General features: G+C 44.4%; 1 pseudogene; it reads left to right on the forward strand.

Moving 5' to 3' along the window:
* The first annotated feature begins 11079 nt into the window (after nt 1–11079).
* On the forward strand, nt 11080–12633 carry LOC100942011 (annotated as a pseudogene).
* The last annotated feature ends 1109 nt before the right edge of the window (nt 12634–13742 follow it).

The raw sequence follows: 13742 nt of genomic DNA on the forward strand, positions 1-13742 counted from the left end.
CGCCTCACGCCTCACGCCGCCGCCGCCGCGGACCTCGCCGCTTTGTGCGGCCGGGAGGCCCGGGGCGCCCCCTTCCTCCGGCCCGGCCGCTCGCCAGCCTGGGTCTGCCTGGCCTTTCGGGCCTTGGAAGACAAGGCCCGGGGGCGCTCGGGGCGTGAGGGTAGCGGCCAGGCTGGTGTGGCACGTGGGGAGGGGGCCAGACCGCGAGCCCTGGGGTTCCTGGAGCGTCCGGCTCTGCCCTTCGGGGTCAGAGAAAGATGCTCCGCGGGCCCCGCCGCCCTGACCGGTCCCTCTCTACAGTGGGGAAGAGCAGCCCCCGACCCGGTGGCGACGTCGACGCTTGAGCCCATTTCTGGAGGGCGTCCGCCTGCCCCGCCGAGCGAGCGGAGCCCCCGCGCCGGGCGCGGGAAGCGGCTCAGTGGCGCGCGCCGACGGGAAGGCCGCCCTGCGCCTGCAGCCCCGCGTCCGCCGCGCTCCGGCCGCCTTCTCCTGCATGTCAGTCTCAGTCTGGAGCTGCCCTTTAAGGCCAGAGTGTGGCTGCTCCGTGAGAAGAACGCTCGGTGGCGGCTGGGGTTTTACAGAGAGTAATTAGGACTTAGGCTGAACGTACATGTGCAATAAAATAAGGTGTTAGTGTTGTGCTGGTGCCTGCAACTTTCCCCCTGGCCACGGCCAGAACATTATGCCACGTTTCCCTAAACACCTATAACGTGGCCCTCTTGTGTACAGGCGGTATTCCATATTATTACATGTGGTGCTGATTTTTAATGAATATTATAAAACTTTGGCTCGCTCTACTGAGAGAAGGACCATAAATCCCCCCCCCTGTAAAATGGGACTGGCATATGCTGAGGAAGCAGGGAAGCGTCGCCCTGGGAGTCTTGTGATATCATCCAAAGTGCTGCTCTGAGCCACCTCGTTTGAGGGCAGAGTTTTAAGAAGCCCCATTTTGAATGTCTGGGTGGAAAGCTAAGCCCTGACTCAAAGCAAACTGAGAGTGCTGAGCTAATTTTTCTAACAGCACTGCAGAGCCTAGACATGGAGGTCTGGCACTGGACTGGGATATTTCCTCGGTTAACCTGTCACATTCTCAGATGAGAAAAATTATCAGAGCTAGGAGTGACCATCGGTCTCCTGACTTCCCGTCTGGTAACCCCAGACAAAACACACAGCTTCTGACCGCCCTGCCTGACCCGCTGGCAAGAAGGAAATACTAATTCCTGGTCTGCTCTGGCCAGGCTATTTCTTACAGTCTTATGGATGGTTATGTTTTTGCATTCCTCATTCTTGTAAGTGTGTGTTGGTGAGATAATTTTATGCATCTTAATAGTACTAATAAGTGTTTTTCTTATAAGAGCCAGGCTTGAGAACATCCCTACGAGGGTTGTATAAATTCATTTCTTTTCAAGCAGGCCATGGCTGCCCAGCAGTGAGTGAAGTTGAGCTCATCAGTAGGAGGGTGGCTGAGGGAGGGAATGCTGCTGCTAGCTGATCTTGTCCTCCGATGGATAGGTCCTTTCAATTAGCCTGCTCGTCTAAGGACTCAGATTCAGAGCTTTTCCAGTTTAAAATGTTCAAGTATGAAGTAGGACTGCAAGTAAAATGGGAAAAACCTAACACAACAGTGATAGGAGGCCTTATCAAGTCATTTGAGGAGGTTGAATTAGAAGTAGTTGACCTCTTGGGTCATGTCCCTTTCTACAATCATACCTCTATGGCTGTGAATAACATGAAATCTTTGCCTTCGTGGAGCTTTGAAATAGAGTAGGGAGTTAGTTATTTCATTTTATTTTCAAAAGAAGTGGGTTATTTGAATTAAAGTCTGAAAAATCTATTGTGAATTTATGAAATTAGAATGTGAAGTCCTAGACACTCATAATGCACCTGCTCCCTGCTGCAGAGGTGGGGCTGCGGAAAGCCTTAGCACCTTGGTCACGAGTGTTTGCTGGCTGTTTTCGGTGCTGCTCTGGTACTCTAGGAGTTTACAACATGAAACAGATGCAGGTCCTTCCTTCTGTATAATCGTAGTAAGTACAGGTCAATTTACTTCCCATGCCTGGAACATTCTGCCTTTTCTGATACTTTTTCTCTGCATAATTACATGTATGTATTGATTCAGAATATGTGTAGCTATCGTCTGTGCTACATCTTTTATTTTAGGATATAAAAGTATAAATTTATTTTATATTAGAGAGGAAAGGGGGGTGAGAAAAGGAGAAAAGAAAGCAGAGCAGGGAGACGGCGCTGCACCCAAAGGAAGAAAGAGTGCTCACCTGTGACCCAAATCTAAGCACAGTATGGTTTCCAGGGACCATAACTGAATCGTGGCACTGAAGCTAATAAACTTCTTTTCTAGAAATCTCCTTGGTTTTATAAAATGGAACAGGAAAGATTAAAATATGCAGGAAACAAAAAAGATGAGGAAAGGAAGAAGAAAGGGGAGCCCAATTCTCGAGTCTCAGAACCTGATACAGGATCAGTGGTGTTGAGAAGATACAATGGTTTTTCTCAGGCCAAACAGTAGGCAGAATTTCTAATGTGGTACCTTGAATAAGAAATAGCAAGGCAAAGTTAACATCCAATGAAATCTGACAAAAGAGAACAGCTTAGGGTACTGAGAGGGAGAATGCCAAGCTGGGAAGAGCCACCATATTGTAGGAAATTCTGTTGAGAAGGACTGGATTCTACTTGCTGGGGAACATTCCTTAGAATTATGACTAATGTTTCTTATTTCAAGACTAGATGTTTTTAAGTATATCTAAACTGTTAAACCTCAGCCTAGTACTATACCAATGACACTTTTGGAGAACTGATGAGAAATTTGAATGGCTTTGAGGATTTGTTCAATGTTTGTTGAATCAACCATTATTTGATAGATACAGTTGCATGATAAGCTGGATGTGACTGTGAGCAAAACAAAGCCTCTGTCTTCATGGAATTCTCAACCCAGTGATGAGATTGGGATGGAAAATGGAGACAATGAGCCAAAATATATATACAGGTGCTAAGGTTATGAAACCTTGCTTAGTTGTTTGTACAGCACTGCCAGCATAAGCACATGGTGGCAAGTTCATGAACTTAATAGTCAGACCTTGTATGATGACAGCTCTGATGGCCATTCCAGGAAAAGAGTTCCAAATTGCTTTGAAGGGTGAACTAGGTGCTGGCATTGCTGCATGGCTTCCCAAGGGGACTACTTTGAAGGTGACTGTAATGATATTCAGTGATGAGGTATGTAGCACTTTTTCTATGATGAGTTCACAAACTTAATTGTCTGACTTGTATATTATGTTTTATGTATATTACATATCTGTATAAGAAATATAGATATAAAATGTCAGGGTGTATGTTATAACTCTTATGTTATAAGAGCAAAACGCCTTCAGCCATTGTGGTGAAGAGGAGAACAACGTAGGTAGAGAAGCATAGAATGCCAGGGGTGGGGCTACACTTAGACTGGGTGGCTGGCTCAGGGAAGTGTTCTTTGATGAGGAGACATTTGAGCAGAGATATGAATGAAGTGAGGGCATAGCTGCGGGGGCGGGGAGAGGGCTTTTCAGATATCAGGAAGAGTAGGTGCAAAAGCCCTGAGGTTGAGCGCTTAGCATACTCTGGGAACAAATGGCAAAGTGGCCATTGAAACAGATGCAGAAGGGCAAGAAGAAGACTAGTAAGTGATGCCAGAGGCATAGCTAACAAGCTATGAGGCGAAGGGGAAGACATTTATAGGAGTTTCTACAGAGAAAGAACATGACCTGACCTGACTCCTAGGGGATCACTGTTTGCTGGATAGAGAGAAGGACAGGAATGGAAGTAAGGGTAGGCGACTCCTGGACAGGCTAAAAGAGAGGTGATGGTAATTTGAACAAGAATGATAACTGGAAATGGAATCTAGACGTATTTTCAAAATGAACTGGACAGAATTTCTTGATAATTCAATTGTGGGTTGTGAGAGAAAGAGGAGTCAAAGGAAATTCTGGATTTTGGCCTGAGCAGCTGATTATTGGAGAGTTCATTTAGAAAGAGGATCAAGGCTCCAGGACGATCAGGTATAAGGGGAAATGCACAAGCATTTGGTTTGGGATGTAGCAAATTTCAGATGCCTATCACACATTTAAGTGGAAAAGTTGAGCAGGCAATTAAACACGGGAATCTGTAATTCAGGAGAGCGGACCAGACTAGAGATAAAAATCCAGGAGTTGATGGAGAAAGGTGTGAATGCTGTGTGTCATCGACACTCAGTATCTGGGAACTTGGGCAGAGGAGAGAAGAGGTTTGGGCATTAAGACCTGGAATGCTTGAACATTTAAAGGTCAGGAAGGTGAAATCAGTAAGATCCAGCCAAGGCTGAGAGCAGCAGCCAGTGAGAGAAAAGGAGAGGGGAGCACAGCGTCCATCGCAGTGGAAGGCAGGGGTAATCAGCTGCCGCTGTGAGAACACATCACTGACTTTTGAACTTGGCAACCTGGAGGCCATTGGTGTTTTTGACAGGGGTAGTAGAGATGAATTCTGGCTTGAGTGGATTTGAGAGACAGTGGCAGGAGAGGAGGTAGAAGCAATGAACATAGACTACTTATTTTTATTTAATAGAGAGTCTCACTCTGTCACCCTCAGTAGTGTGTCATGGCTTCATCATAGCTCATGGCAACCTCAAACTATTGGGCTCAAGCAATCCTCTTGCCTCAACCTCCTGAATAGCTGAGACTATAGGTGCCTATCATGACACCCAGCTACTTTTTCTTTCTTTCTTCCTTTTTTTTTTTTTTGTTAGTAGAGTCAAGGTCTTACTCTTATTCAGACTGGTCTCAGGATCCTCAGCTCAAGCCTCAGCCTTCCAGAGTGCTGGGATTACAGGCATAAGTCTCTGCTTTGCCCATAGACCACTCTTTAGAGTGGCTTTGCTGAAAAAGGGAAAGTGGGTAAATGGGTAGAGGCTGTTGGGAGAAATGATTATGATTGAAATTATTGTCAATTACCATTAGTAGGAATAATTCTGAAGGGAACTGTGTTTTATACAGAGAGAGGGGATGACTTCTGGAGTGAAGTCCTTGAGTTGGATGGAGAATGAGACCTTACATAGGGGTAGGGTTAGTTCATTCCTAGTGACCAGAGGGCAGGCAGCATGTGTGCGGCTGTGCTGGGAGGCTGGGGTGCAGTGATGTGAGCATGGGGGTCCTTGTCTGAGTGATTCTATTTTCTGAGTGGACTGAGAAGGAAGCCCACCAGCTGGTATGTGGGAGGGAAGGGCGTGGGAGCTTGGGGAAGGAAGGTCTGAAGCAGTGCTGGGGATGTAGCAGGCCTGGACAGCGCGGAGGCTTTGCAGGGTCTTTAGAGACACACCATTGCCAAGAAGAATAATTGCTTATTGTACAGAGTCACGTGGTTTTGTGGTGTAATGATTAGCACTCGGAGCTCTGAATCCAGAATCTCATATGCTTTTGAAAAAATGGTGAGTATGAACCAAACTAGAGAAGCAAAAACTTTACTTCTAGCTGTTGTTAAATTTGGCTGGTGGCATTTTTTCTTCAAACTCGCTCATTTGTCCTATCTCTGTCTCCCCAAAGATCAGCTTGATTCCTAAGAAGGACTTTGGAAATAGTTCCCAGGAGGAAGCAATATCCTTACATTGCTATCTGTAGTGACCTGCTTCTATAATAAACAAGGCATGCCACTATTATCTAAAAACTTAGATGAAATAAACTAATTCTTCAACATATACAACTGAGCATCTGTTATACTCAACTGAGAGATGAGAAATTTTAAAATGCTGGGTCCTAGCCTTAAGAAACTTGAGAAAATCTAGGTAAGTAGTGAAACAATTGATGATGCAAAATAGTTTTATGTTTAATTGCATTTATTAATTATTTTCAGATATTAATATTTAAAATTATTTTGTACTAATGAAAAGATTAATACTGTATAAAAATGTTTTTGGACAATAGAAAGTGGAAAAATCTAAATGCCTTACAGGGAAGAATTGACTAAGTACATGGTGATTTATATATAAAATTCTGAGTACTGTGGATTCATCTAATGTGATGTTGAAAAGTATGTATATTGGCATGGTAAAGTTATGTTAGCATGTTTCCTTTCATTTTTTTGAGATAGAGTCTCACTCTGTGCTCTGGGTAGAGTGTCATGGCATCGTAGTTCACAGCAACCTCAGACTCTTGGGCTCAGGTGATCCTCCTGTCTCAGCCTCTTGAGTAGCTGGGACTACAGGCACCTGCCACAATGCTTGGCTAGTTTTTCTATTTTTAGTAGAAATGAGTCTCTCTTTTGCTCAGGATGATCTTAAACTCCTGAGCTAACAGGAGCTTGCCACCTCTGCCTCCCAGAGTGCTAGTATTACAGCCATGAGATTTGCAAAACAATATTCACAGTATGATCCTGTTTGTGAAAAAGTAGCCTAAGCATGAAAGAAAAAGTATACAAGGATATATGCACAGTGTTGATGTGGTTCTCTTGAGATACAGGGCTTATGAGTGATTTTTCCTTTACTTGTTTTTTAAAATTCTCTAATATAAACATATTACTTCTGTAATAAAGACAGCCAATAAATTTATAAAATTCAAAACACGTATAATTAAATTCTAATAAGAATGTTAGCATTGTTTGTGTTAAGAAGGGAAAAATTTATGTGGGTTAAAGCAGCCAGGAAGATTTCCCTGAGAAGGTGGAGCTTGAGTTGAACCTCAAGGCCGGGAAGGATTCAGAGCAGAGGAAGTGAGGCAGGACATTCAGCACAGAAGGATTCCCAGACGCTGGACTTTGGTCTGACCAAAGTAATCACATGTTGCAGTGTTGAGAAAGAGTGAGATGTGAGAACAGGGAGAAGGGTGGGTCAGAAGTGGGCGGCACGGCTAGCAAGGAGTGCTGAAGTACTCCAGTGATGCAAGTCCTGTGACAGTGACTCATTTTTTCTTCCTTCCCTGCCCATTGCCAAGACCTGTACCTGTCAGAAAGCAGTTGCTTGCCGGCCTGTCTTCTTTTTGACACCTGTGCCTTGAGCCTGAGGAGAAGCACTATTCTAGCCTTTGGAGATACAGCGATGGATGAGCTCCGGGCTCAGGGACTAGTGGAGAAGATGCACAAGTGATCACTGGGCACCATGCTAAGGTCTCAGTAAGACAAAAGGCACCTGGCAACTGCCTTTGCCTAGGGGGATCTGGGATGGCCTCCTGGAGGAGCTGACAGCAAGGATGGATTCTGAAGATTGAGTAGATTTTGTTGAAAGAAGATGCTGGAAGATCATTCCAAACAGGAGAACTGGTGTAGTGAAAGTGCAGGAATTGAGATGGTTAGAAGTGATAGCCAATAGCAGAATGTGGGACTGGAAAGGTAGACATGGGCCAAAAGTATGAAGATATAATTTTATCCATAGGGCAAAATTCCCCTTGAACTTTTCCAACGAAGTGCTCACAATGCAGAGAAGAAGGCTAATCTTTTAGGAAGACCAAGCCATGGCCCAGAATGGCCTTCTCTAACCATAAAATGTCTTTGCAGTTTCCTATTAGGTGTTAAAAATTCACCTGAACATCTTTTATCCTTTATGAAGCATGTGAGTTGATTTTACTACACAAATTTGTTTGTTTTTAACAATCTGTGACCAGCAGGGATAAAAATTTCTATTCCACATTCAAAATCTTTGATTAAAATGGATTCACCTCGGGAAAATGTTCTGAGTTTATCTTGAGTGTTCAGAGTTCTCCAGAGACATCAAAAAGCCTGGCACAGTGAGTAGAAAGCCAGTGACTGATTACTGCTTGTCCAAGAGGCATGAGCACATCTGGTTTTAGAAAGAACATGTTATTTTTCTTTTTGTTGACAGAGAAAAATTGATAGAAAGATTGATAAGTAAAAAAGGGGGGAGCAGGGTGGCACTTGTGGCTCAAAGGAGTAGGGCACCAGCCCCATACGCTGGAGGTGGAGGTCCAAACCCAGCCCCGGCCAAAAACTACAAAAGGGGGAAGCAAATGAGGGGAGCAGAATCTCCAGCAGTGGAGGGAGAGCCCAAGTGGGAAGCCCCGAGAACACAGCATTGACCACTTGAAGGGGCTGGAGAAGCTGGACCAAGAGCTGAGATCCTGGAGCCTGCACTCAGGCAGTGACCTGGGGTGGGGACCAAGGGGTGGACGGGGGTCGAGAAATGCTTAAGGGGATATGGCACCCCTCCTAGGTGTGGAACACAACTATAACAGGGACTTTACCTAACAAATGCAAACACTGTAACCTAATCGATTGTACCCTCATATTAAATCTGAAATAAAAAATAAAATGAAAATAAAAATAAATGCATATGGTGTAGGGGTCACTTGCACATGCAGGAAGAACAACTGGAGGAATTAGGGATACAGAGACTAATACTCCATATCTTGAGCTACTAGGAGAGAACTGGTCCTGCAGTCCAGGAGGGGCAGAGCACTCTGTATAGCATGGAATGGAAAGGAAGGAGGGCCAAAGCTGGAATTTTGAGGGCCAACTGTGTTGAGGATGGGTGTGGGCAAAAGGATAGGCATTCATGAAGACGGGAATGGAACAATTGGGAAGGTAGAGGATTCAGCCAGGGACTGCAAATTTGGGGAAGGCAAGGGTAAGGGCCTTTCAAGGAAGGGCCTGGGCATAGCATCTCATGACCCAGAAAGGTCTGGTGGAAAGAGGACTGCCAGATATGATAGTAGGACATTCTAGAGTCCAGGCATCCTCAAACTACGGCCCGCGGGCCACTTACAGCCCGCCTAGGATGTTTTTATTTCTGTTTTATTTATCTGGCCCGCTGGGTGTTTTTGCCACCATGCCTGTGCCTGCTTAGCAGCTGACCTGTCCCAGGGCCCCAGTCCGGCCCTTCAACGGTCTGAGGGACGGTGACCTGGCCCCCTGTTTAAAATGTTTGAGGACCCCTGTGAGGAATAAGTGGGTTAGGGAGATCCTGGAGGGATAGAGAAGGGAAGGGAGGTGGGAACCTGAGCAAGGAAGGTGCTACAAGGGAGGGCATGAAAGATATCAGTAGGAGCACCGATGTCCGGGGGAGACGGCGAGAAGCCAGTGCTCTGGAACCCGTGTGGGTGGGCAGGAGAAGGGCGGGATGTGAACATTCGATGTGATTTGCAGGATGGGAAGGGTCATCTGATCTCTGGTCTGAAAAATAGAACTGGAAAACACACTCACACGGAAATCCAAGAAAAGGATGGTGCTAAGATTTTTAAGCTTTCAGGATAAGAATTAGGAACAAGAGGTGGAAATTTGTGGTAAAGTTGGATTTTTTGACCTGGGAAACAGGGAAGGAGATAATGAATTCAGGGTCAAGTAAGCAAAGTAATAATAATAATAATCGCAAGATCACTTCTCCCCTCCTTTAAAAAAAAACGATAACGATAATTCTCTTTTTTACCCCTCTCAAAGCTCGTTGTGATTCATAGCTTTTTCTAAACTAATTAATTAAATAAATGTCCATCTCTTCATCTTGCTCACCCCAAAAAGATGTTTTTGATCAATGAACTGATTTTCAGCTTTCATTACATCTTTGCTTTAAAAAAAAAAACCTTTTAAAAGTTTGGCTGTGGGCAGAAGTAATCTGACAATATACAAATTACAGTGAAAAGGAAGGCTTGATGATTTTACTTCAATAAAAATGTTGAAATTCAATTATTTTCCTCAGCCAAGCTTATGAATTTTTGCAGGGCCCAGGCGTTGAGTTCACTAACCCTATAGTGATTTCCCCAAAGAATATGCAAGACTGTACTTACAGTTTCTAATCTATTTTTAAAAAGTCTGTTTATTTGATACATTATGCAAGGTCATCCAGCTGGAACAGTGGCAGCAGCAACCTGCGGGTCAACTGCAGCTGTTCTGGACCCATGTGTGTGCATCCGGCACAGGCCTTTGAGAATGACAGAGGTTTGGGTCTCATTGGTTTCAGCACTTTCCCAGGACAGTCCCTGAGTAGATCTCCCAAGGTGCTGCTCCCTGAGGAGCACGCTTCCCTACATTTTAGTTCATAGGTGCATGTGGAAACTGGTGCCTCATGCCCAGACTTGCATCTGGCCTTTGGTTATTTTGCAGATGGATGAAAACATCAAGGTGCACTGTGTTTGCTCCAGCTTCACTTCAGTGCCCTCTGGATTTTGCCAAGGTCTTGTCAACAGGCAAGATCCTGTTGGTAATTTCCCTCCATCTTTAATTTTCTGAAACTGGAAAGGGGTGGCATCAGGGAGGTACATTGGTGTACATCTCAGGATTGGTGCTGGCCCATGGTCCAGAGAAGGAGCCTGTGGCAGAGGTTTTCAGGGAAGAAATGAGGTAGAGAGCACTTCATGCATTGCAGGTCTGATGGCCAACTCAGGTTAAGGAGAGCAGATGCCGAATCAGAATGCCTCCTTGTTAATTTATGATAAACATAAGAAGTTATTTGCAAGACAGCCTACTTCATTGTAAACACAAATAACTCTTTTCTCCCAAACTTTGCTTTTTTCAAACTCAGTGGCTGTTGGCATGGATGTGGAGAGAAGGGAACACTTTTACACTGCTGGTGGGACTGCAAACTAATACAACCTTTTTGGAAGGAAGTATGGAGAACCCTCAAAGAACTCAAGCTAGACCTCCCATTTGATCCTGTAATCCCATTACTGGGCATCTACCCAGAAAGAAAAAAATCCTTTTATCATAAGAACACTTGCACTAGACTGTTTATTGCAGCTCAATTTACAATCACCAAAATGTGGAAACAGACTAACTGCCCACCAACCCAAGAATGGATTAACAAGCTGTGGTATATGTACACCACGGAGTACTATTCAGCCATTAAAAAAATGGAGACTTTGTATTAACCTGGATGGAAGTAGAACACATTATTCTTAGTAAAGTATCATAAGAATGGAGAAGCATGGGTCTTTGGAGACTGAGGGACTGAGGACAGAAGCAACAAAAGAAGAACAAAAAGATGAAAGAAAAGTTCACGGACGTAGGAGTTGCTGGGATGAAGAGAACAGAGAGGGAGGTGGGTTTGTGTTGAAAGAGAGTACCACCTGTGCCCAAGGGGCCAGGTCATCTGCCATGAACAGAGGACAACAAGGTTCTGACTCAGAAGATCTTTTGGAAGAATTGCTCTGCTGTTTGATGCAGTTAATCACTGATATTCCACTTTTAGATATTATATTTGAAATATCAGTAGAAGCAATATCAACAATGGTGGTTTTCTTTTCCTGCCAACTCTTCCACAAGGAAGTTTTGCAACAGAGCATCAGCCACAAGTATTTGATGTGAGGTCTGTGTCTTCCATACACCAGCAAACTTGTGAAAACCTTATTGTATAACTTTATCAGACAAGAAAAGCCACCTCTCAGCAGTCAGATGGAGGAGGACTACTGTGTGGACTTGCATCAGGGGTACAACTGGCTCTGGACCGTCTTCACCCTGGGCAGCGTGGGCAGCAAAGCAACTGCCCCTCCAGAGCTTTCTTCCCCTCTGGCCAACCAGACTCTCCTGCTTCTGCTGGTGCTGGCCAACCCAACAGATGCTCCTGATGCCCCAAACCCGTACAAACAGTCCATTATGTCCTTCAGGAACACACAAGATAGCAGTCCTTTTCCATCGTCAATTCCACACACCTTCCAGATCAACTTTAACAGTTTGTACACGGCTCTATGTGAACAGCAAGAACTCCCCTCTTGTATACATTGCTCCATCAGAATGGTAACATTAGAACATACATGTTGGCTCGCACAGATATGGAAAATCTTGTTTTACCAATTCTTTAGATTCTACATCATGTTGAAGGAAGAAATTTGCACCATGTGTATATGGCTGTTATAACATTGTTGATTCTAACAGAAGATGATGACTTCAATAGATCTATTCATGAAGTGATATTAAAAAATATTACTTGGTACTCAGAACGAGTTTTAACTGAAATTTCCTTGGGGAGTCTTCTGATACTGGTTGTAATAAGAACCATCCAGTCCAACATGATGAGGATGAGAGACAAGTATCTTCACACAAATTGTTAGGCAGCTTTAGCAAATATGTCGGTGCAGTTCCATTCTCTCCATCAGTATGCTGCTCAGAGGATCATCAGTTTTGTTTTTTTTTTTTTTTTTGCTGTATAAAAAACACAGCAAAGTTCTGGAACAAGCCACCCGGTCCTTGAGAGGTTCGCTGAGTTCTAATGATGTTCCTCTGCCAGATTATGCACAAGACCTAAATGTCATTGAAGAAGTGATTCGAATGATGTTAGAGATCATCAATTCCTGCCTGACAAATTCCCTTCACCACAACCCAAACTTGGTGTATGCACTGCTTTACAAATGGGACCTCTTTGAACAGTTTTGAACTCATCCTTCATTTCCAGATATAATGCAAAATATTGATCTGGTGATCACCTTCTTTAGCTCAAGGTTGCTGCAAGCTGGAGCTGAGCTGTTAGTGAAATGGGTCCTGGAAATCATTAAGCAAGGTGTTGTCGAACTGCCCAAAGACAGATTAAAGAAATTTCCAGAATTGAAATTCAAATATATGGAAGAGGATTAGCCAGAGGAGTTTTTCATTCCCTGTGTCTGGTCTCTTGTCTACAACTCAGCAGTGGGCCTCTACTGGAACCCGCACGACATCCAGCTGTTTGTGATGGATTCCAACTGAAGGCAATAGGTCCTCTCTCACCCTCCCTCCAGCCAAGAAGCCCTCTGAGTTCCTCTGTTTCTGGGCATCAGAAGTAGACAATTGCCTCCTGTATCTCCTACTAAAGAGGATTGCACAAGTGTGTTTCTTGCACCGCACACACTTTGGAGAATTGGTGCCAGTTGGCAGTAGATCATTCAGCTTAGATTTAGGGGAAAAGGGGGAGAATACACAATGATAATAAGTGTAAACACTTGCCATTCCGGAAAAAAAAAAAAAAAGAATGGAGAAGCATGAATCCTATGTACTCAATTTTGATATGAGGACAATTAATGACACGCAGGGGGTGGGGTAAGGGGAGAGCAGAGAGAGAAAGAAAGAGGAAGGGGAAGGGGAAAGGAAGACCAAAGAGAGTGAAGGAGGGAGGGGGTGGGGTCTTGGTGTGTGCCACACCTTCTGGGGGGCAAGACATGATTGTAAGAGGGACTCTACCTAACAGATGCAGCCAGTGTAACCTTGTTTCTTGTACCCTCAATGAATCCTCAACAATACAAAAAAAAGAAAACAATGTCAAACTTTTAGAAAAGTCGCAAGAGCAATCAACAGAACTATCATCTCTCCTTCACACAGATATCCAAGTTGTTACATTTAACACATGAGTTCTCTCTCTCTCTCCACCAACCCCTAAACGCATCAGTGCACATTTTGGAAAGGCAAAGATGTGGCATAACTGCAATACGCAAACCACAATCAGGAAGTTTGCATCATGTAACATTACCATCCAATCCAGGGACCCTCGGGGAGGTTCACCAGCTCCCCCAGCAGTGTCTCTCCTTCCTTCCTGGAGCATGACTGGAGTTGGGATCGCGGGTCGCATTTAGTTGCCTATCCCTGCAGTTTCCTTCAGTGCCACCCAGCTCCCTGCTGCAGTCTCCTCAGCCTACTGCCTCCCATTGCCTCCAGGGAATGGGGAGGAGGGTAAAGGAAACACAGTAGCACCTTTTTTGACTGTCACTGGATTCAAAATGTCTTACTAAATTTGTAGAGTTTTTCACTTAAGATTTTTGCAATCTACGTTTGTAAGTTATGTCCCATTTTTCAAAAAGTGAAACAAATGTTTGTACTTACTC

The sequence above is a fragment of the Otolemur garnettii genome, unplaced genomic scaffold, assembly GCF_000181295.1.
Source record: "Otolemur garnettii isolate 467f Iridium unplaced genomic scaffold, OtoGar3 scaffold00118, whole genome shotgun sequence".
NCBI classification, from domain to species: domain Eukaryota; kingdom Metazoa; phylum Chordata; class Mammalia; order Primates; family Galagidae; genus Otolemur; species Otolemur garnettii.